The 22,254-nt window shown below is 36.9% G+C and overlaps 4 pseudogenes across 3 annotated transcripts; 2 read left to right on the top strand and 2 right to left on the bottom strand.

The window, feature by feature from the left end:
- The window catches only part of LOC149052317 (uncharacterized), a 1,721-nt pseudogene extending 514 nt beyond the window's left edge, over positions 1-1,207 (top strand).
- A 716-nt stretch (positions 1,208-1,923) lies between these two features.
- Positions 1,924-6,338, bottom strand: LOC149052316 (uncharacterized; annotated as a pseudogene). Its single transcript, XR_016183438.1, has 3 exons — positions 6,187-6,338; positions 5,840-6,084; positions 1,924-5,713 (listed from the first exon to the last, which is right to left on the bottom strand). The product of XR_016183438.1 is annotated as an uncharacterized LOC149052316 (transcript).
- A 663-nt stretch (positions 6,339-7,001) lies between these two features.
- Positions 7,002-8,610, top strand: LOC149052315 (uncharacterized; annotated as a pseudogene). The gene has a single exon (XR_016183436.1). The product of XR_016183436.1 is annotated as an uncharacterized LOC149052315 (transcript).
- Positions 8,611-9,576: 966 nt separating this feature from the next.
- On the bottom strand, positions 9,577-22,254 carry LOC149052314 (uncharacterized; annotated as a pseudogene). Its single transcript, XR_016179255.1, has 9 exons — positions 22,076-22,254; positions 12,944-13,031; positions 12,753-12,836; positions 12,447-12,627; positions 12,207-12,302; positions 11,428-11,479; positions 11,214-11,279; positions 10,682-10,853; positions 9,577-10,544 (listed from the first exon to the last, which is right to left on the bottom strand). The product of XR_016179255.1 is annotated as an uncharacterized LOC149052314 (transcript).

Here is a 22,254-nt window from a genome sequence, read left to right as displayed (position 1 = left end):
TGGCAGCATCATCAAGATGATAAAATTGTATGACACAAATATACCATCTGGTATAATTTGGGTTCAATTTGACCATGTGGATGTTGGTGAGAAAACCAGACATGACAACAGACATGTGTATGTCAATGGCATTGAATACACATGGACCCCCATCAAAGCTGTTACTGCACAATTTGCAGTTGGAAGAAATAGAACAGCTCAAGTTGTAAGAAAGCAGTTTCCACTTAGACCTGCAGTAGCAAAAACAATACATAGATCACAGGGTGACACTGAAACTAGAATAGTTGTTAACTTTAACACCAGAAGAGCAATACCTCATGTACATTATGTAGAACTGAGCAGAGTAACAACCATTGAGGGATTGTATATTACTGACCTTTGTGAAAGCAAAATAGTTGTTAATCCTGAAGTAAAAGCAGAAATGCAACATTTAAGAAAAGACCGGCACCTCAAGCTTTCCATAATTCCAATTTATAAAACAGATCCAACAGCCTTTAAGATATGTTTTCTTAATTCAAGGTCATTGCATAGACATATTGAGGACATACAAAAAGACTTAAACTACTCAAACATGGATGTAAATGTATTCTCAGAAACACGGTTATGTTACTTAGACAGTGATACTGACTACAGCATCACTGGGTATACCCTATTTAGAAATGACAGTCAACTTGACGTTTTCAGTACAAGACCTTATGGTGGAACTGCAGTGTACAGTAAAATTCCTTTTCTACCTGGATATCCAGTTTGCAACAACACTGGTGGTGTTGAAGTAACTATCATTAAGGTTACAACAGTTCCACATATTACCATAATAGCCATATATTGGTCACCAAGAGTGCCAATTAGACAAATGTGTGTAGCATTGATCGGACTTCTTACCCTTGATATTTCAGGTTTCAAAGTTTTCATTGGCGATTTCAATATCAATTGGTTAAATGAAAAAGACAAGATTCCTCTTTATAATCTATTTATAAGAGATCACAGTTACAGACAACTGGCATCATGTTCTACTACTAATAAAAGAACCACTATAGACCATGTCTACACTAATTTACCTGAATCACGAATCCATGTACACATTTTAGAAACTTATTTTTCTGATCACAAAGCAATCTGTGCATTGATTCAAAAATAGACCTTTATGGTTTTCTTGTCACCTTCACTGTAACTTCCATGTGTTTTTCTTTTTGTCTTAAAGAGAATATTCATAGCACGATGGTCGGTTGCCATGGGTTTTCCTCCCGCAACTCTGATGCGCGCTGGCGCAGAAATCATCAGCGGCAGTTGGCACGAAAAGTAAAGGCCTATTCAAAAATGGCGGCAAATAATAACAGCGCGAGCACATCAAACAAACTCTGTTTAAGGCACTTCGGCATGGAGGATGAAACAGAGAGAGGAGACCGGTTTTGGAATACCAACTCCGTAGAGATGAAGTTCTCTGCGGAGAAAGAATGGTTGAGGAGGGTTCGTTTCGCAGAAAATAAACCTAATTACGGGATGAGAGACCTTGATCCCGTGTTGGAAGAGCTCACAGGCAACAAGTTGGAGCTTGTAGGTCCCTTGGTGGATGGCTTCCTAAAGGAGTTCGGGCTCTCTATTAATGCGAAGCTCGCTCGCTCTAGAATGACCGGTCTTATGGCGCCCATCACTCTCTTTATGCCATTTCAAATCTTTAAACATATCTGGGTTTTAGTACAAGGCTACGGGGGAATGGTTTATTCAACAAAACAACAAAGGGTAGTAACCACATTTTGCGTGCAGCGCTATGATCGAGAAGGATTTGCAAAGGACTCCAATTTGCAAAAGCTATTGAATTTGAACACTATCTAGCTTGACAGTTAATTAACAGTAGGACTTGCTAATGTTTTGTTAGACCTTGTCACGAAACTTCATACATCAAAAGAATGACAACCTTGAATGTAATCTGAAACAAAGTTCTAAAGGAAACATGTTTTTAATACAAGCAGATATTTTAAAATTTAATCTTCGTATCTTGTAGACTGTAATACATTGGAGTGAATAAATAGAATTATGGTTTTACCTAAACATAATAGCTGAAAGCTTTTTTATTATTTGACTAACAATGATGTCTGACTCATTTATGAAATTATCTATCAGTATACAGAATTACTCCTTTTAGATACAAATTTCATTTATCTGTGTATACTTCATCTTACTCTTAAAACTATCAAGCTGCAAATTCGTTTACCTTTTATTTGAGACAAATCCATTAATAAAACAAATGTATTGTGTCCACATAAGCAAAATGCTGGGTCACTAGTTATTGACCCTTTGACCCCTTACAATGTCTAGAATCTAAGTTCTTCTTACAATATTAACCCCAAATTAAACATTAGGTCACAAGAATGAGGGAAATAATTATTAACTAATAAAGCTCTTGATTATTTAGCAAATTCTCCTTGTCAACACCTTGTAAAATATATTGAGAACAGTATAGAGAATATTCATGCTGTTGTTAGCATGTAAAGGCTTAAGTGGCCAAACCTTTAAGTACAAAATTGTCTAGAATCTAAGTTCTTCTTACAATATTAACCCCAAATTAAACATAAGGTCACAAGAATGAGGGAAATAATTATTAACTAATGAAGCTCTTGATTATTTGGCAAATTCTCCTTGTCAACACCTTGTAAAATATATTGAGAACAGTATAGAGAATATTCATGCTGTTGTTAGCATGTAAAGGCTTAGGTGGCCAAACCTTTAAGTACAAAATTCCATAAATTCATTAGAGCAGAAACCCTGCCTCTAAAATGCAAGTTAGTAAAAAAAATAATGGGTTTATAAAGTTTTAAATGTAATATATCAGTGCATACCAAGTGATATCAGTGACAACAGTACATTTGCATTTGGACAGGTTTAACCTCTCTGACAAACATAGCTAATTTAAAAAACTTTGCACCAATTTAAATATATTTTTCTTATGAAGTAGGTATATTACTCACATTACTGGTACACAGAATTTGTTGAGAGCCTAGTTATCATTCTCATAACAAGTATGCCTTATTGTGCACCAACTTGGCCAAGAAAAATAACTTGAAAATCAAATATTTTAAGAGATTTAAACTGTTGATTAAAAAAATAATTCAACTACCCCTCCCCAGCCAATGCACCTTCAAGGCGCTTAATTAGAATTTCCTTAGTACCTGCAGTGCTTAATCCTCTACTTCGTAAAGCTTCCTTTAAACTAGGTACTGTCATCAAAGTTGGCTGTATAGCTACCTTTCTTACCTCAGTGGCATTGCAGAACTTTAAATGAGACAATAATGACAGGTTATCAGCAAAGCGAGTATTGCACTGTTTACAGACAACAGGTTTTAGTGCACACAACACTGATTCTGTCAGACCTCTGCTGCTTGCACAAGTCACAAGGTTAATACTGGAGAAACAAACTTGACAACTGAGCAAATCGTTTTCTTTATTTCTACCACAATTACAAACATTTGATTGGTGACAGTGTGGTGGAGAACGTGATTGGTAGTGTGAAGTATAAGAAGAGGGCATTGGTTGATGTTCTGGGAGGTAAAATGAGCGAACATAATTACTTCGCATTACTACCATTTACCAGTGGCAGTACTTACATTTGACCGGTTAGTTAAGGTCAAATCTTCCTTCACACCAGAATGTTTGGCCTCTTTAGCCTGCAAAGAGACAATGCCATAGCCCACCCCATACCTTGTAAACAGCAAATTTGCATGATAGGGAATAGCATATCCAATTGTCCATGTTGTGACATTAACACTGGATGAAAAAAACAAAGACATCAGGTTAAAATACATACTACACATTTCTTTCAGTTCTGCAACCTGAGCAGAATTGGTCTCTATTCTATTGAAAAGCCCCCCAGCATTCCTCAGATACTCACCTATCTTGCTAAGAGCCAGTCGTTGGATTGTTTGTGCCTCTGTTTCATCTTCATTTTCTAAAGTGTCAACTAAACGGTAGTAATATCGAGCCAATGCAATAGCTTGATTGCCAATAAGCCTAACTGGTAATTTGTTATACCTGTTAGTTTCATCATTAAAATGTTCTTTTACTCTTGAAGCCAAGTATCCCAGTCCACACCCCCCCTCACCTGTTGCATGCCTTACATGAGGAAAACCTGTCTTCTGCAGGTATTGTTTTAGGTCCTCCTCTGATTTCTGTAACATTTCTTGCTTTCTGGCACGCTCCCCAACACTGTCTATATCAGAAACCCTCAAAAGAGTCTTTTGGGATTGTCCCTCCTTAACATCTCCATCTCTATTCCCTATAGGTGCTGCCAGGGCAGAAACAAAAGGATCAAACTTTCCTCTTCTTACTGCCTCTAAATATAGGAGATCAATATAATGCTGCTAGGCATTGATCTCACAGTGCATGGGTTCTGGCCTTAACTTGTCTGCAAAATGCCCAATCCTTGGTAGACCTAACTGTCGGATGCCATTTTCAGCCATAAACTGTAACTTTCTGGAATTTTTATTTTTTTCTGAAAGGTTTGGGGGAAGAGAGGCGATAAAATTGTTTACCTTCTCAGTATTAGAGGTTCTCATTTCCATAGTGTAAGGCTTCCAGGTGTCATCTTTACCCACTCCAATACTACCCCCCATAGTGTTCATGTTTCCTTTATGAACATTTGCATATGGGGAAGGATATGTAGCTGCCTGGTTGAGTTCATTGGCAGCCCAGCTCTGCCAGGACATGTCTGCTCCTGGCTGAAATTCAACAGTGCACTCCTTATCACAAACAGTCAAAACATTACCTTCCAACATTTTCATCTCTTCAGTGTGCTGCTTCCAGAGGTCATGCATTATTTGATCTTTCTCTTTTACACTTACACAGTGGAGGAGGTACTGGAAGTCCCTACTTCGTACCTGATCTCCAAAGTTCCAGCACACCACACTTCCTATTGACATTGTCAGCTCATTTGTTTCAGGAGCTCCATCATCTGAGAACTGAAAAATAAAAATATTTTCATTTTCATTGAACCAGACAAGTTTACGAGAAAGATGGGGAACTCTCAAGTGCAAATCAGTAATCATAAACACCAGGCCAGTGACTGTGCAAGAAACACCTGATACCCCTGGGATCTGTGTGACATGACCAATGTCTAAACTTTTCACAAACTTGTCAACATTGTCATCTGAGAAGCTGAGCTTGGGTAACCTTAAGTCAACTCCAAGACATTTAATGTTACGTGGCAGCCAGACTTCTTTTTCAGCATTAAAAAATGAACTTTGTGTTTTACAGACAAGATTATACTTTCTTCTAGACAAATAGCTCTGATATTTAGGTGCCACAGACTGTTTCAGTACTTCTTCTGACTTCTGAAAATCATTAATGGCTCTCTCAAAAATACCCTGAAGAAATCGGCCCCTCTTATAACTACTCATTAATTTGGTCATGGTTTCACTACTTGCATTGGCAGCCAAAAAATCCCATGCCCCATACAATGAAGCTTCAAAACCCCCATGAATAAATTCTAAAATGTTTTTAGTTTCTTCCCTTCTCCTATATCTAGTGCTCGACTTATAATCATTAATCATTTCATATGATGTGCTAGCAGCACTCCTTCGTCTTCGGGAATATTCCTCTTGCCCCAACAGCTTTTTCACTTTCTCATATGCCTCCTTTAGTTCTCTCAGTGTCTCCTCTGCTTCACTTATTTCTTTGTCTAGTGTCTCTTTCTCTCCTTTTGAGTTTTGCAGTGCTCTTTCTATAAACAAGGATAGGGAATCATCATCAAAATAATGACAATTCCAAAACGGCAAATAAATGAATAAATAATAATCAATTCCGTTTATCTTGCCGCAACTAACCCACTTACAAGTAGGAAACTAACCTGATTCCTCCACTAGAGAATCTGTCTCCCTTTGTAAAGCCAAGATATCTTGCTCCTTCTTGGATAAAGCATCTTCTTGGACTTGAAGATGGCGAAAGTTGTCTTGCAGCGTTTGGCGCTTCTTATGAATGGGTGATGTTTCCCAGAAACGATTTATTTGTCGTTTCGAATCACGTTTGCCCACATGGCCTTTCCCTTTGCTGCATTTTCGGCTTTTTCCGCAACATTTACGGTCTCCTTCAGGGCTACAGATAAAATAAAACACTCGACATTGAGCCTGAGGAAATTCAAGATGGCGGCCTAAACTGATCAACGGAGAAAATCGAGTTTACAGGATATTTTCTTACCTGGATTCCTCCGAAGAAATCGGCGAAAACGACGCCATTTACACCAAAGTCCACTTTCAACTTTCGATTTATGGCACGCTCGGTAACTAAACGGTCAAAATTATACTTTTCAGGGAGGAGGACAGGTATTTTGGGTGTATTTTCTTAGTTTTCGTTCTGCGTTTGTCTTAACAGTGGAGCCCCCTAAGTAAAAAATTGTTCTCTCAGTACCAGGACTCTAGAAATACAGAAATCACAGCGGTTGTGTTGACGTATTGGCTTCTGTAAACCCGTTGCTAGCCGGTAGCGTACTTATCTTAGACGAGCCGTTTCGTGGAGAAGTCATTCGAAAAACCTGATTTTTTCTTTCTTCTGCCATAAGTGAAAGGCCATAGTCATTCAATATGAAAAAAAGAAGGTTGGTAAGCTTTATCCAATGTAAAATAAACGACTGAAAAAAGTCCTTTAGCTTGACGCTTTAAATCAGCTCAAGCCGTGAACGCGTCATCACGTGACCTCTAAGATAGCAACGGGAGGAATTTACATAGCAACCGACCATCGTGATAGTTAATGAGTACAAAAAAATTAAATTAACTCAAATGTACACCTTAGATACCAATCATGCACTGTGATTGACATTTAAGGGGTAATCTGCAGATATGTGATATGCAACACATATCCAGGTATGTTTATTTTACGATTATTGCTTTTGTGCCCTGTAGTACATACAGATTGCAGTTTTCTTTGATACCTGTTCTACAACCCACAGTTACTGATACCATTTATTTCTCTTCGCTCTCCAGGTAGACACACCTCGGTTGTAATAGACAACAACAATGAACAACCTAACTGGATACATTCATAACGTATCCCCTGTTAAGCACTCCAACAAGACTCGCTATTTTGATATGCTTATTCAAACAGAAGCGACCAAAGTACTGTTTCTCTTCAAGCAAGCATCTTGACTTTGAAAGATGCAGCAAACAAAAGTCCCCAGTAAAGATTAGCAACTTCACTATTAAAAATGACAGTGTTCTCATGAATGCAAGAGTCCAAATAGAGGAACTGAAGGAGGTCACTTTTCTTCAAGAAGAGATTCCCTCGACTCTAAACATCTCGATGCTCTCGAATGTCACCAATAACCAGCTTATTAATATCAAAGCCAAAGTAGTCCACTTATCTGGAGTGAAGAAAATAATCACAAGAGATGGCACGAAGTCGAAAGCTGATTGTTGCCTCCTAGATCCATCTGGATCAATCAAACTAACCCTGTGGGAGGACCTGATTACAGAAGTTGCAGACGACAACACAAATAACTTCTGTAACCTTAAAGTGACGAAGGATAATGACAACTACTTCATTTACCTTACTACACCAAAGCACGACTGTTCCATTTCACCAGCTGATCCTTTCCCAGAGGAAGTAGCTTCACCAGGTGATTTGCCAGACTACTTCACCCAAACATCAACAAATGCTGAAGTCCTTGGTGTTCAAAATTTCATGTGCTATCGCCAATGTTGCAAATGTAACAAAAAGCTTCCAGCAACACCAGGGAATGTAGTAAAGTGTGAAACATGTGGCCTCAGGCAGAAAGTGTCTTCTTGCAGCAGTCAGTACCACTTGCAGGCATTGCTGAGACATGATGACATTAACACCACTGTAACATTTTTAATGATACTTTGCTCAGTGCCTTACAGTTGTTTAAAGTTGACGCTAAGCAGTCATTAAGTGAAGATATTGTTGTTGAAGCATTCCTAAATACACCAATGCTCTTTGTTACCTTTGATGAGAAAACTAAAGCTGTGGCTGCAGTCAGTGTTGCAGAGAACTAAACTGCAGCAAGAACCAAAATAATGGTAAAGATCAGAATTCATCCACTCTATATAACCATTTAACAGGATACCAAAGCATGTATCTTTCACTAAAGACAAAAATGTTCATGTTATTATCACTGGGACAATGTTCTGTTATAGCATTCCCCTTCTCCCAAGTGACTTTTTGTATTTAAAAGTATTTAGATATTATATAATTTATTGAGTTTGTACATTCAATTGAAAACTGCAACTGAAGTACATTTATGAACAGTATTTTTAATGCTTATACATTGAGAAGAGAAAGTTTCAACAGTAACTCAAGGCTTTTAATGCAGATTACTGATGTTGCCACTTATAATTTTCAATTACAAAAGTAAACCGTCTCAGTTGAAACCTTCAGTAATTATCAAGTAGTAGAGCTGTTTGCATTCCTTCATACTCTCCTGTTGTTAAACTTTCTATTTCTTTTTTATATTACAGTTATATGTTCATTAAATTTTCTGATGTAAAAGAAAATAAATCACAATTCCTAACTTGAATCATGTTTTGTTCTTACTTATTGTATTAAATACATACAGTTACGGTTCCTTTTGTACTGCAGGCTGTTTTTTACAATAAACTTGTTCATCCCTGATGTCTATGTTCCAGTCTCTGTATTCCAGATTTTAGCCACCTAACCTTGCAGCTAAAATTATTTTAATAAATTCTTGTTCAAATTGTTGAATTGAACTTGCAAACCTACACAAAACAAGACCCCACGGAAGTACCGCTAAAACCCAGCACTAGACACGTACGCATTGCGGACCTATTTTTTATCTCTGACTTTGTAAAGTTCAGTGTTAAGCGTGTTAACCACTCAAAGTGACGGGCTTATTACGTGTGAAAAGGAATTAGGGATTTCCATGAAACAAAGTGATCACGCTGGAATGAAAGACTAGTGTACTCTTTTGTCTCCTAAGTATTTAACACCAACGTTATTTACTTTGTAACCCTTTTTACGCAGACACTAATTTGGAGTGCTGTTACCAAGCACGGCCTGAAAAATACGTGTGGTTTTTGTTCTTCCACCACGAACACACATTCATGGCGCACAGTGAATCCGGGAGACTTTGTGATTGAATGGTGCATTCTATGACGGAGAATCGATATTTGTCGGTGGTTTTATGAATGGCCTTTAGAGCCGGCAACCTATTTTCACTCGACTTACTGACGTTTACTTCTTCACGCTGACCTCCCTGTGAAGGCGCCATAACCTTTTGGAATTGTGCACAATAAATTGTAACGTGGTTTTTTTAACATATTTTTTGTTTGTGTGTCTGTTTGCTTTTTTTATGTTTATTTGGTTAATTTCTTGGAAATAAAAGGAAAAAGCACTGTCCATCGAGCATCGCATATCTGATGTTTATCGCATAGTTTCCTAACAAGTTTGACGATAAGTTTTCACGCACTCTAAACTGAACTTGCGGGAAACGTACAAACGGGGGGAATTAACTCGGCAGAGACCACTCGGCTAATAAGAACGGAAACTCTTCTCGGAAGGTCGCATTGCCATGCGTTAAAATACTTGTCCCGCGAACAAAGACACTTAGGCCAAAACGCTGAAACTTTTTCAATTTAATCAGGCTTCAAACGTCACAACAAAATGACCAGGTAAGGATGCGTCAAGGAGCCAAAGTCGATAAAACAAGATTGAATTAATTCGTGGAGGAGAGCTGTTATTTGTCGTGTAAAGTGACTGACTAGTTGACACTGAGCTTAATTTTTTTTAGCTGATTGTTGACACTTGTTCGTAGATTTACATTCTTGAGTGAGAGAGGAAAAGGAACAGGCAGTTGAAAGGACTCACAAGTTACAATCAAGATATCTCTGTGTTTAAATCTGAACTATCTGAATCAGATTCACTGTCACTTCCGTATTCAGCATTGAGAACGGAACGCAGGTCCTCAAAGACTTCACTTTGGCCAAGCTGTTGAACCACGTCAGCTTCATCAGTGTTGTAATCGTCTTCCATCTGAACCTCCTCATCGGCATCATCACAATCCACTTCGGGGAAAATTCTAAGGTCAAACTGAGCTTCACATTCCTCATGGCTACCATCATCATTAGAAAAGAGACCGTGGAGATGACCTGTGAATACGGAAAGCTCATCCATTTTAGTGCGGGCAATGGAGAGTAATGCGCGAGCTCGCTCCGTATCTTTCTGTGCCATCAGTTCCTTTGACCAAGTGTCCAATACCTTCAACTTTCCCTCGAAATGACTGAACATCCGAGCCATTTCTTCTTGTGGTGTTGGCTATTTCCTCTAAGCATCTTTTGCGTGTGAGAAACAAATCAATGAGTTGCCTCTTTAAACAATAGGGAACAGCAGACTGCGGTTGGATGTCATCGTTTAGTACACGCCACAGCGGACTGTCGATGCTTAGCGCGTCTTCAACCGCAATTGTGGAGGGGTATTTACAACCCACCGTGTAAAGTTTTGTCTTGTGTACTCCTTGACCAGCTGTTTAATGGCTCCCGTTGCCTTTGTAATTTGCGTACAAAGCCGTTTTGCAATGGCTTGTCCATCTTAAGAATTAACACGACATGAGTCAAAATGATACCCTAGAAAGCCTAGGTTATAATCATTTCAATACGATGTGTTGGTTAGCTGTAATCGGGCTTTTATCGACGACTGTTAGCACTGGAACATATCAATGCAATACCTGCATATTTCTTCATCAGTTGTAAGAGAAACCACCTTTCTGAGCACTTGAAATGCATGGATAATAGCAAGTCTTCTCGACGCTTGTCTTGCAAATCGCGGAGGTATGCAATATACTGTCAGGAGACCATCGGGGTTGGCCGCCCTCAAGGTTCTTTAGCTGTTGATCCAACCTATTACCAGCGTAAAGGAAAACAGTGGAGAAACCCAAAATTTGGTTGAAATTATTGGTTTGGATTTGCATTGCTTTGAAGTGCGATTGGCAATCAAAACCTGCCCTGAGAACCCAGTAAAATACCAATAACGACTTCCATGTTTAATGACATGGAATTGTCCATAATTCTGATTGCCCGACTGCCTGATTGTCTGTTTACTTCTATGATAAGCTATTTCTAGATTTTGTGGCTGGTAATGAGTTCTTTGCTTTGTTTTGGCGGACCTCATTTGAAAATCGTTTTAATATCCTTACGTAAAGATCATTTAGTTCCCAGATTAGGGGAATAAATTGCAGGATCCAAAATATGGTTTCATACCTGTCAAGCTGATCGGTCAGTACTTTCCAAGTTTCAGATGCCGGGAAACATTTTTGCAGGTTTGTTCTGTTAACGAACAGTTTGAAAATTCAGAAGACAAGTATCAGAGAAAGTCAGGAGAAATGACAGAAAGTGATGGACCAAAAGTGACACATTTCCTGTAAAATTTGGGGTAAACATTGTATGAAAACCAGATCCCCATGCTACTTCACACCTTACACAGAAAAACTGCCTCAACTTGTCCTGGTAATCATCTGGTGATGAACCTTCAAGTAGGAAACGTAAAATCATTAACGAACTTGTAACTGTTTAAGTAACTTGCGTGTACTTATCTGAACTTCAGTTGTGGTACTCTAATTTCCTCTTAAGCACTTCAAAACATTTATCACTCTGTAATCAAAAGGGGGGCAAAGTACAATGGAAATCATTCATTTGTTATGATTATTATTGGTCGTTAAAGGTGAACCATTCCAAATAAGTTCCCCTCACTGAATAGGCGAAGTTTGTACGTACTGGGTCTTCCTGTACTGTCTTCCTGTGCTTTGTTAGCCGTAGATTTCTCCATAATGCTCCACTCTGAGACGCTGGATACGTCCACCTTAATACCTTGGTAATAGTAAAATGGGGCTGTATCATCATCTAGACATACCTATGTATTTAACAAAGTTACATTTATCGAAGTTTCATTTTCTAGTATTCCGCAATACCCAAATGTCAATTCGCTAATGAAAGGAAAGAATATACAATTGATTGTATCAAAATAGTGCACCACTTAAGCTGACGATATTTGAATGAAGTTGGTCCATGGAGTATGAAAACATACCATGTGGTTTCTTTACAAAAGTTCTTAAGGAACGTTAACCGTACATGTATTTACGACATAAAGCTCAACAGGACGCACATGCAATGAAGTCTAATTCTTTTTAACACGTAAAGGAACAATGTAATTAGTTGAAGGGAAAAATAAAGAAAGTAACGAAATCAAATCCCTACCTGTCTCATTCAACTTCTCAAGAAGCAAATTGAGTTGCTCTTCAGTTTCTTTCTCCGTTTCCACTGCTTTCTTTAAATGGTCACGAAGTTGTTCTCCTAAATTTTTGGGAATAACGAAACATGGTGAAAAACAGCAAGATAACGATTGAGTTTATGAAAACATATCACAAATCGTTTATAATATGATTTACTATGGTGATAACTGTATTTGTAAAACGTGAAGATAAACAGCTAAATTACCAAGGTTCGAAATTGACTTTTTAGCGTAATGCATCAAGAAGTCAGTTAATGCATCAACTCGGTGGGCTGGAGTCATTTCCTTCGTTATTTTTGCTGTTGGCCTCAAGTAAGACCCCAGTCTCTCCATCACCTCGCCATCACTCATCCCGAACCCTTCCAGCCGTCTTCCACTGTAGTTGACCTGGCGTTACAAAAGACCAAACAAAGCTTCATGAAAACAATAACTGTTTTAGAGTAAGCATGCATGTGTTTTTCAATACCTTTCAACTCCTCAAAAGTGTTCAAAAGGAAAATATTTCAAAATACCTGACAAGAAACTTTGTGTCCATAGCAGTGAAATGCAGGTATCGCAAGAGTAACATTTTCAAGCAATGTTTCCTGGTGCGTATTCTACAGAGAAGATAAATTAAAAACAACAGGGCATCATTTAACAAGAAAAAATGCCAGAGTACCATGACCACAACTTAATTCAAATAAAACTGCTAAAAAAATCTTACTCTCAAATGTGTATCCAGCACACATGCAATATCATACAAGAAGCGAGTTTGTTTCAGCTTGTAATTTGTTAAACACAAGGAGTTAATTCTAGGGATAAAGTGAGTTTTCTTTTCTGAAGACTCTCAAATGTTCCTTGAACTGAAGCCAAAGGCAACAATTCGGGTCAAATGAAAAATGGCTTTGAGTTGGGAGGTATAACAAAAGTATTTGTAGTACTTACATACTTAAATATGTACTCTCAAACTAACTCTTACACTCTCAAATGAGTCAGCTTTAATCAGAATTAATCAGGTTCATCCTTTCATCAGTGGGTACTGCCCTACAGTGAGAGAGAGATGGGGTTTAACTTTTCATTGTCAAATTGTTGGTGTCATTTTTCGTTAATTTCGCTCTGATTTTAATTAACAGTCATCAACAAAAATTAGGGACTCAACATAAATAAGAGACTACAGCAAGTCACTTAGACAAAGGAATGCTGTGCTTTTTCTACTTAAATTTAAATACTTCTCACCTATAATAATGTAATAATAATCATTAGATACTGAAACAAAATGTTTCATTCCTGATTAGTATATTGTGAACGAATTGAAAAATAAGTTATTGAGTGCAATACACTGACTTGAAATTAAAACTTTTAAAGATAACTTAACATCACTAAACTCTTTAGTACTTTAAAGAAAACATTTAAATTTGATGTGTCCATCACTGTCTACATTTTAATGAATGATCAAATCAAACAATATAATTATCTTAAGGCATTTTCCAACAGGTTGAAAATGTTTTTTTAGAAATGTGCACCAGGAAATTGGACAAAGAGTAGTATTTGTAAGAGGTTTTGTTTAGAACATATCATGCATAAAAGCATATCAAACAGCTCTGAAATTTCATAATTTATGGTTACTCCTTATATGTTTTGAAAGTTTTTCAAACAGCAATCCAATGACTGGTTCATTTAACAAAACTTTCTAAACATCACTGATGCCTTTTAGTTAGGAGATGTACTTGACGTCATGTAACTGTTAATTGCTGTTACATACATTTCCCATCTGCTCCCCTGTGCTCACATGATATTCTAGAATCCTTAATCTATACAAATGCATTCTCTATTGTCTTTTTTTAACCCTTTACACTCTAACATCAATATATATGCATATTCTCCATACTTTTCTCTGTGTTCTGACAAGGAGAATTTGCTCAACAGTCAAAAGCTTTTTTTTTTGACAAGGAGAATTTGCTTAACAATCGAACTATTTTTTGTCAGTGGTTCAATTTATGGATGACATTTGCAAGGCAAAACTAGTTCGTAGTCACTATCTGGGGTTTTAGGATTAGACAAAGGTAATTATCAAATTATAGAAAAACTGGTGTGCCTGGCCTTTTTGTTTACCTTATGAGAAGATGTTAGTAAAATAGGGATTCTTGTCAAATATTATCATGAAATATTTTATTTTTTTATCGCTCTTAAGTTTTCTCATTGTTTGATGGTACATTTTTGTTGCAGGCAAAGAAAATTAAAGTGTAGAGACTTGAAAAGAGAGAAAAACTGCACCTATTGCAGGAAAGTTCTGATTTCCACACTCGTGGGGTAAAAATATTATAAGAGGTGACATTAAGGCTTGTGAAAACTGATAAAAAGAATGTCTCTGTTGGTAAATATATAAATACGGTAAACTGCTGCCTATAAGTGCCCTCTCCTCCCCCCCCTCCCCCCTCCCCCCTATGGTGCTATTCTTAACTCAGAATTTTGATTCCGTTTTGATTGACGTATAAAATCGAATAGAGACGTCGGCGAGTTGGTCTTCAATCCAGTACAACTTATTAGAAGTTGAACATATATATAGAAAAGTGAATATCTTTAGTAAAAAAACAATTTTGTTTTTTTTGTATAAGGATTTCATGGCGAATAAAGCAAGGTAAACATCGCCAATTACTATAGAAGCTTCAGTCGCGAACGAGTTAAATTCTCAACGTTTCCTCTGGTAACTTAACATCGGGTCACAGAATGCGTGACGGTTTCATGAATCAATCGCTTGCTTTTGCTCATGACGTAAGCTCGGGACGCCTGTGCGTAAAGATATTTACATAATTGCTGAGGCGCGTTCTGCCAGCATGGGTTAACTGTGCCTACATTGCTTATTTCTTCTTCTTCTTCTTCCGAGTCAGTTCTCAGGTCGCCGTTAAAATTAATATTCATGTCTTATCCATATCGGGGTATTTTTTTAAATAATTGCAAGTGACAGTTTCCTTTGAAGCCTACAAACAAAATGAGTTGCTTTCAAATTCGTGTTGTGGAGGTTCCTGACTGCATAGCAAAAATTCAAATAGCGTCCCTTTGTTAAAAATGGTTGTTCGGTTGGCTGATGAAGCTTATTTTCCTCGTGTGACAGGCATGTCACGTCGGCCATGGATAAATTAACGCGCGCAAAATAATGCAAAGGTTTGATAGCGGAAATTTGTTTCCTTTTTTTTTTTAATTGGTTTAGCTGGCCAAGAATAAAGACAACGACTTTTTCAGTATTAATTTCCTAAAGAACAACATAGGTTACGTTTTTCAGCTAATTGTTGTACGCGTGACTTGAACGCATCACGCGATTAACATTATTGTCTTAGCTCTGAATTTATTTACAACAACGCTTAACAGCAGCTGTAAAAACCTTTACTTTTCTGTGTATTTATTCTCTGCTGCTTATGTGGATAAATGCGATCAGGCTCTGAAAGTGTAAAGGGACAATCAATATTCAGGTACTTAATGTAATAGCCTTAACCCTTAGTAGTCAATTATTTTATCCTTCTTGCAGCAAAATTGTTAATTTAAAGACGGTGAGCAATTTTTTTCGGTGTATCGCAAAATAATTTCATTTGCGGTACATATGTCGATTCTGTTGATGAATACGTGTTTGCTTTGCGCTCTAATGGAATATTTATTCTTCACTATTTATCTCTGGCACGTATAGTCTGTTATTCGATCCATCTAGTTTCTTTAGGTTGTGGGATATCACCGAAAAATGAACTGTACAATGAACTTTCTTATTGCTGTCAAATCAAAGAAAACATAGCACTTCGGTAAAACTGATCAAAATCAATTTTCTCTCTATAAACATTACTACAATGTCGTGTAAACTGCTGACGAGAATCAAAAACAATCAACTTGTTAAAATGTCCAAATGCTTAGCGAAACACATCGAGATTTAGTGGTAAGATCTTCGGATTTCAGATGGAAAAATCTGCATGGGAGCGTCCACTTTGAATTGTTGTTTTACATTTAATACATAACAACAACATAAAAGAGGAAAAATTGGCGATTAGTTCGTAAAACCAAAAATTTGAAAGTCAGATGAAAACTGAGTTGGAGACAAGAAGCAGTCAGCTTGTGGATGATGCGGGTTCTAAAAATTACTAACATTCCTTTTTTTTTCTCGTCGACATGAGCCTTTCTTTCCTCAGCATCAATTAAAAAATAGAAAAAAAGAAAAACATTATTTGTCCACATGCTCTCTAGGAAGACGTAATAACTACTAGAGTTTCAATAACTTTTAGTCTATAAATAACTTCCCTAGTCTATAACTGTTTACTTCCAAACAATAAATTCTTAATTCTCTAAACCATACCGGAGCTTTCTCAGGAAAGAGGGTAGTGGGAAAAACGCGATTCATCAAATCCCTTGTTCCTTTTTCAACGAGTGATGATAAAAATGCTCGTCCTTTGGTTAGGTATTAAAAATAGGTCCGCAATGCGTACATGTGTGACTCGCGAAATTTAGCTGCTTTTTGTCACATTGGGTTTCTATTAGAAGAGCTAATATCTGATTACCATTAGATAGTTTTCAATATTAATCCTGTTTATTAATAACACAAGATAAGTAGCTTACAAAAGTACCGAAATGTTCATTCTGAAGATGAGTTATTGGCCAAACTTTGGTTTGGAGGTCTCATTTTGACAACAAATGTTGCACATGTAAAAAACATCAGCATAATCTTCCATAGTGATCAGAGAGATTCAGTCACGATGATGTTTACGTAACGAAGTGGAATTTACTTCTGAAGTTTGTTGGTTGCATGTCTTTTCCAAGGCAAGTGATGTGAAATAAACTCTTGGGAAGAATTTCATATGAATATTTTTGACATTTTGTGTACCAGTACACAAGGACAAAACTTTGTAGAAGGGCAGGGACATTCAATCTAAACTAGAAGCTATTGGGAGCTTGTTTGGTTTGAATGTGTGACTAATTTTGGACAATATATACATGTAAAGGTAACAATGCTGAGTGTAGGTTTCTTTTGTCCATTAGGGTATAAAGTTCAACTTTCAGTTGGTTGAGAGCAAAACGTTTACTATAATTATTGTATTTAGGTTTTGTGGGACTGTATTTTCAATAAAGAATACAAAAAAATTTAGTTGAGGTAGGTAGATATGAGGTTGCAAATGGAAGTGTCTAGGGAAAAAAGATAGGTGCATTACAAGATCAGAACACAAGTAATATTTTAATGTATCATATGTTGAGTTAAGTACTCTGAAGTAGTATTACATTAACGTTGCTAATAATTTTTAACCCAATACCTGGAGGTGTTATTTAACAGAAAGTTCAATAGAGATAGTTTCACCATAATAGATTTCAGGAACAGTAATCAGAGACATAACTTAAACACAGCAGAGCAATGTACAGGCAAGTGCATGATAGTATCATATGATTTAAACTACCAGAAGCTTTCAAGTTTTCTTATTATTGAAATTGTAATTTCATGCCAGTGAGTTTACCAAATTCAAGTTATGGGGAAAAATGAATAGGTGAACCTTGACATCATCATGCAAATGGTCAACTTCACATCATCATGCAAAGTGCTAATCTACCGAACAAAAAGGTCCAAAACAAACACGGTAAGCAATTGAACTTCATGTATCACTTTGTGTTAGAGCACACAAGAGGACGTGTGAGACCTGCTTAACTCTAATTTGCTAGAACAAGATTGAATTTCTGGTACCAGTCAAAATTCAGAATGACTGACAGTTTGGAACTGATCTGTTAAGACTGTGCTTTTAAGGGGTCTACAGATGTGATAAGAACCCTGGGTCTCCGAGGATACCTGATGGCTAACTTTTAACTATAAACGTAACAAATGTCAGTTCCATCGAACTGCCTTCATAAAAACTCAACAAAGTCTAAGCAACATGTAAGTTAATTAAAGTGTACTTTGGTATTCTAAATAAGCAGAAGTAAATTTTTCACAAACAACAAATGTAGAGCTCATAGCATGTGTGCAGTTTAAAGTATTTGAAAAATTTAAAAGTGCTTATCATATGAGAAATCATGTTATTAATTATTCATAATGTATACGTGAAAGATACACATTCACAGGAAATCAACAAACTGATGGCAGATAAATTTGACAGTATTGACTAAATGAAGTGTGTGCCATCAAAATTTGTCCTTCAGCTGAATTCTTGCTCAGGAACGCAATTTTGTTAGTGGTTATCAATATACATAAAAGTATCCAAGCTTTTGTTTATTTTTGTCAGCTACAGCATGTATCAATCAGAACAACCTACTTTGTGTAAATCTCATTGGTTTCTCATGTGATCTATTATTGCTGAGCCTAGTTTATATTATTTTGTACATGAGTTATTACTTTTTCACTGATGATAAATGAAAAAGGCACCAAGCTATTTTCAGCTAATCAAAAAAATGTAATTTTTCATGTACATCAGTATTGTGATGAATTCACCAAACCAAACAAAAAACTGAAAAGGAGGTGTAGTCTACCAAATAAAGGCCTAATACACATGTATTGCTACCAAGTATAGATACCAAAGCTTAATATCTGAATCGTTATGAAGAGAATCTAGAAGACTGCCAAGCTTGAAGGAAGTCATGAAATGTTAAGGTCTGAATAATTCTGGCCATAACTTGGAAAACATAACACTAATCACATTTCAGCTAACATTAAAGCATTAGCTTAAGCTCCTATTCATATTTTAATAAAAGCGAAACCACTTTGTTACTGAATTCCATTACTCCCCAAAGTTTGGAATCAATCACAATAGACATTTAGCACCATTTTAATGACAAACTGCAGTTTCAGGTTAGGCGTTAGACGTTTGTGACTTTTATTGGTTTAGCTTTGTAAACATGAAAGTATAATTTCATTTAAAGGGGCTGTCAAATCGAATTGCCAGACAACAGCAGTGCCTGATTTTCTAATGGCAACAAAAAAGTCCTTTTTTCACTCACTGGCTAAAAAATTGTTTATTCTATTTGTATTCAATGACATGTAATGCCATGGGGTGGCAGGGTATTCTGCAGTTTAACCAGAATTTTATCTTAGCATTTACTAAAAAGACTAGTTGAGTAATTTTCTCACTGAGCATGTGGCATAAACAGAAATTCAGGATAAAAAACATTCCAGTAAATGACTTACGTGAAATGTGACCGCATAGAGAGTCAATAATGACTCCCAAGTTTCAATGTGGCACAACCTGCACTAAAGGTCCAGACCGTGAAATGTTGGCCTGTGAGAGCACAACTCCACGCTGTAATCCACTTAGAAGACAAGCCGACTGTAGGAAAGCCGGCGTGTGTGGTGTGTCAGTAGCAAACAATCATTTTTCTTTTTCTTCTGGCATTTCAGTTAGAGACTCTTGCTTCCTTTTCATATGTTGTGTTTGGTTTCTTTTATTTCTGAAATGCAAATGTTCAATTTTTGGACTCTCGTGAACATTTTGCAAATCAAGTTCATTATCTCTGACAAAGACACCTTTAATTTCAAAAAGAACAACCCCTATTTCTAAGCAGGATATTTTCAAATATGACACAAGGTTTTCAATTCCTTCAATGGTAAGCAAAGTACATTTCCCAAATGAGTGGGGCATCCCATACAAATCCCTGAAATGAGCATCAAAAATTTTAAAGCTTTGTTCTGAATTGTTAATCACTGCAACAGTATTAATTCCAATCGTTAAAAAACAACAATTGTGGTTAAGTTGACAATTTGAAAACACTTGTCAGAGAATTTTGAAGAGACATGTATGGCCCATTATTTGATGCCTTGAACAAACTTCCTGTCGATGACTCACTATATTCTAATGTGTATACTTTATTGTAAATTGAAACAATGCATGGAACATCAGTTAAAAGCAAATAATCATTTGTCTGGACAGAACATCTTATAGAAGTATAAAAATCATTTCCAATGGTAAGAATATTAATCAGAGTGGAAGAAGTCCACAAATTGGTATCTTCTATGTGATTATAAATAATAGAAGTAAGTGACATTGCTACAAATTGTTTACTAGTATTTTCACCAAAAAGTGCTTCATTTCCTTGACTGTAGTCAGCACATTGGATCGATCGGATCGTGCCATAATGTGGCTGCACACTTGGTGTAAGCCACACAAAAATGTCTCCGTCTTTGTATTTTTGTTGAAGTAAATTTTAAAGGTTAAAAAGGTTGCGAGACTGACGGCTTGTAACATCACTGTTAGATCACGTGAGCCTACTTATTTGTTTTATCAAAATGTATCTGTTCGTGATCGCTAAAGAGCACGAGCCACGCCCAAACTGATTTCCGTTGGTGCAAAATTTTGAATTACAGTGGCAAAGTCAAAGTGTGAGATTGAAGACTGCAATTAAACTGCACAGCTTCTATCGTTGTCCGTACTTACTTAAACAAACTCAAAACACTTTGATCCCTCGTTAATTCGATAGAAATAATTAGTGATCATCACCAAAACAAGCAAGACTCAACAATATGAATTTAGAGGAAGTAATCGGTTGTTTCTTGTAAATTGAGACTGGTAACAGCAGTCCCAATGGATGCAGTTTTCCAACATATGCATAGAGATTTTGACTTAACACTTTTGGAATTACTCAAATCCGTAATCATCATCTTGTACGTCCCCTTTGGTGAAAATTATTTTAAATTTTTCGGCTAACGGGCATAAAGCTAAAGGGACATTTCATGTGCTAACAAATTCCTTCCTGGCTTTTTTCCTTTCCGATTTTCCTTTTTCTAGGGCAACTTTTAGTGCAATTAAGCAAAGTAAATTGATATTGAATATAGAAAACCGGAGACTTCTTATAAGTAAAGAGTACAAACCTTTTAATACATTCCCCCAAAAAATAGGATCATGGCATTTCATACACTTGAGCTTAACATTCTGAGAATTAACAAACACCATTATGAGGTTGATAATTTGAAGGAAACTGTCCAATGAGTTACATCTATTAACTATCCTATTACAGAAAGTTTTTTGATTAGTAAAAGAACGCTTCACACTAGGCACAGTCGTCTGGTAATTTGTTATATAGCAAAATGAAGAAATTAGAGGTGGCGATGGAGAAACAAATCTAAAATTTTGAAAACCTTCTTGAAAGCGCGTAAGAGCGCAAAATACTACAAAACCAAAATGTCATGCCGGTATAACATTACCCTCAGTCAGGCTCAGTAGCGGTGGTTGTCGGTAAACACGTGCACGAGTGGGAGACATTTCATTGCTACCTTCTAATGTCATAGATTTCGTGATGTTGTCCACTCAGATGGTCTTTATGTTTTTTCGGTTAGCTGGTGAAGCTTATTTTCCCCGTGTGACAGGCATGTCACGTCGGCAAGGGATAAATCAATGCGCGAAAATTAATGTAAAGGTTTGATAGTGGAAATTTGTTTGCCTCTTTTTTATAAATTGTTCTAGCTAGCGAAGAGTTAAGACCTCAACTTTTTCAGTATAAATTTCTACAGATAACATTGTATCAAGACGTCCTCTCGAAAATACAGAGTAAACAACAACACAACAACATGCTACATATTTTTTAACGGTGAGCACGTGCTCTCGCTTCCTCTTAAATACGGGAAATCAGTAACTGACGTAATACGTCACGCCACATGTCACATCCTCCCCAATATAAAAGGGGGAAAAAAAAACGAAAAAACTGGAACATGCATGAGAAACCTTAAACAATAATAAACAGGAACATGGACACTATGTGCGAAAGTGTCTCAACTGGTAATAAATGTTCAATCTTGAACAACAAATAAAAGGTTCGGTGTTAAGCCTAACAGGCAATGTCCACAAGTTGCTTGTAGGTTGGTCACGCTACAAAGTCCTTAAGGTATGAAGGTCTAGTGACCAGTCTTCCTTACTGGGTTCTAATCCCTGAGTCCAGCTCTTTGTAGGGTTCACCACATGGTAGGCTTTTAGTGCCTGATTCTTTGCGAAGTGAGGGCTCATCTGGCTCGTCAGGGCAGCTTGACATTTGTGGTGGCTCAGTAAGGGTATCCTCAGGAGGCAGTTTGCTGGTCCTTCTTCCATGGCCTAACAT

Source organism: Pocillopora damicornis, chromosome 1 (assembly GCF_964200805.1).
Source record: "Pocillopora damicornis chromosome 1, jaPocDami1.2, whole genome shotgun sequence".
Lineage (NCBI taxonomy): Eukaryota > Metazoa > Cnidaria > Anthozoa > Scleractinia > Pocilloporidae > Pocillopora > Pocillopora damicornis.
Note: the sequence above shows the minus strand (reverse complement) of the source record. Positions and strands in the feature narration are given on the sequence as shown.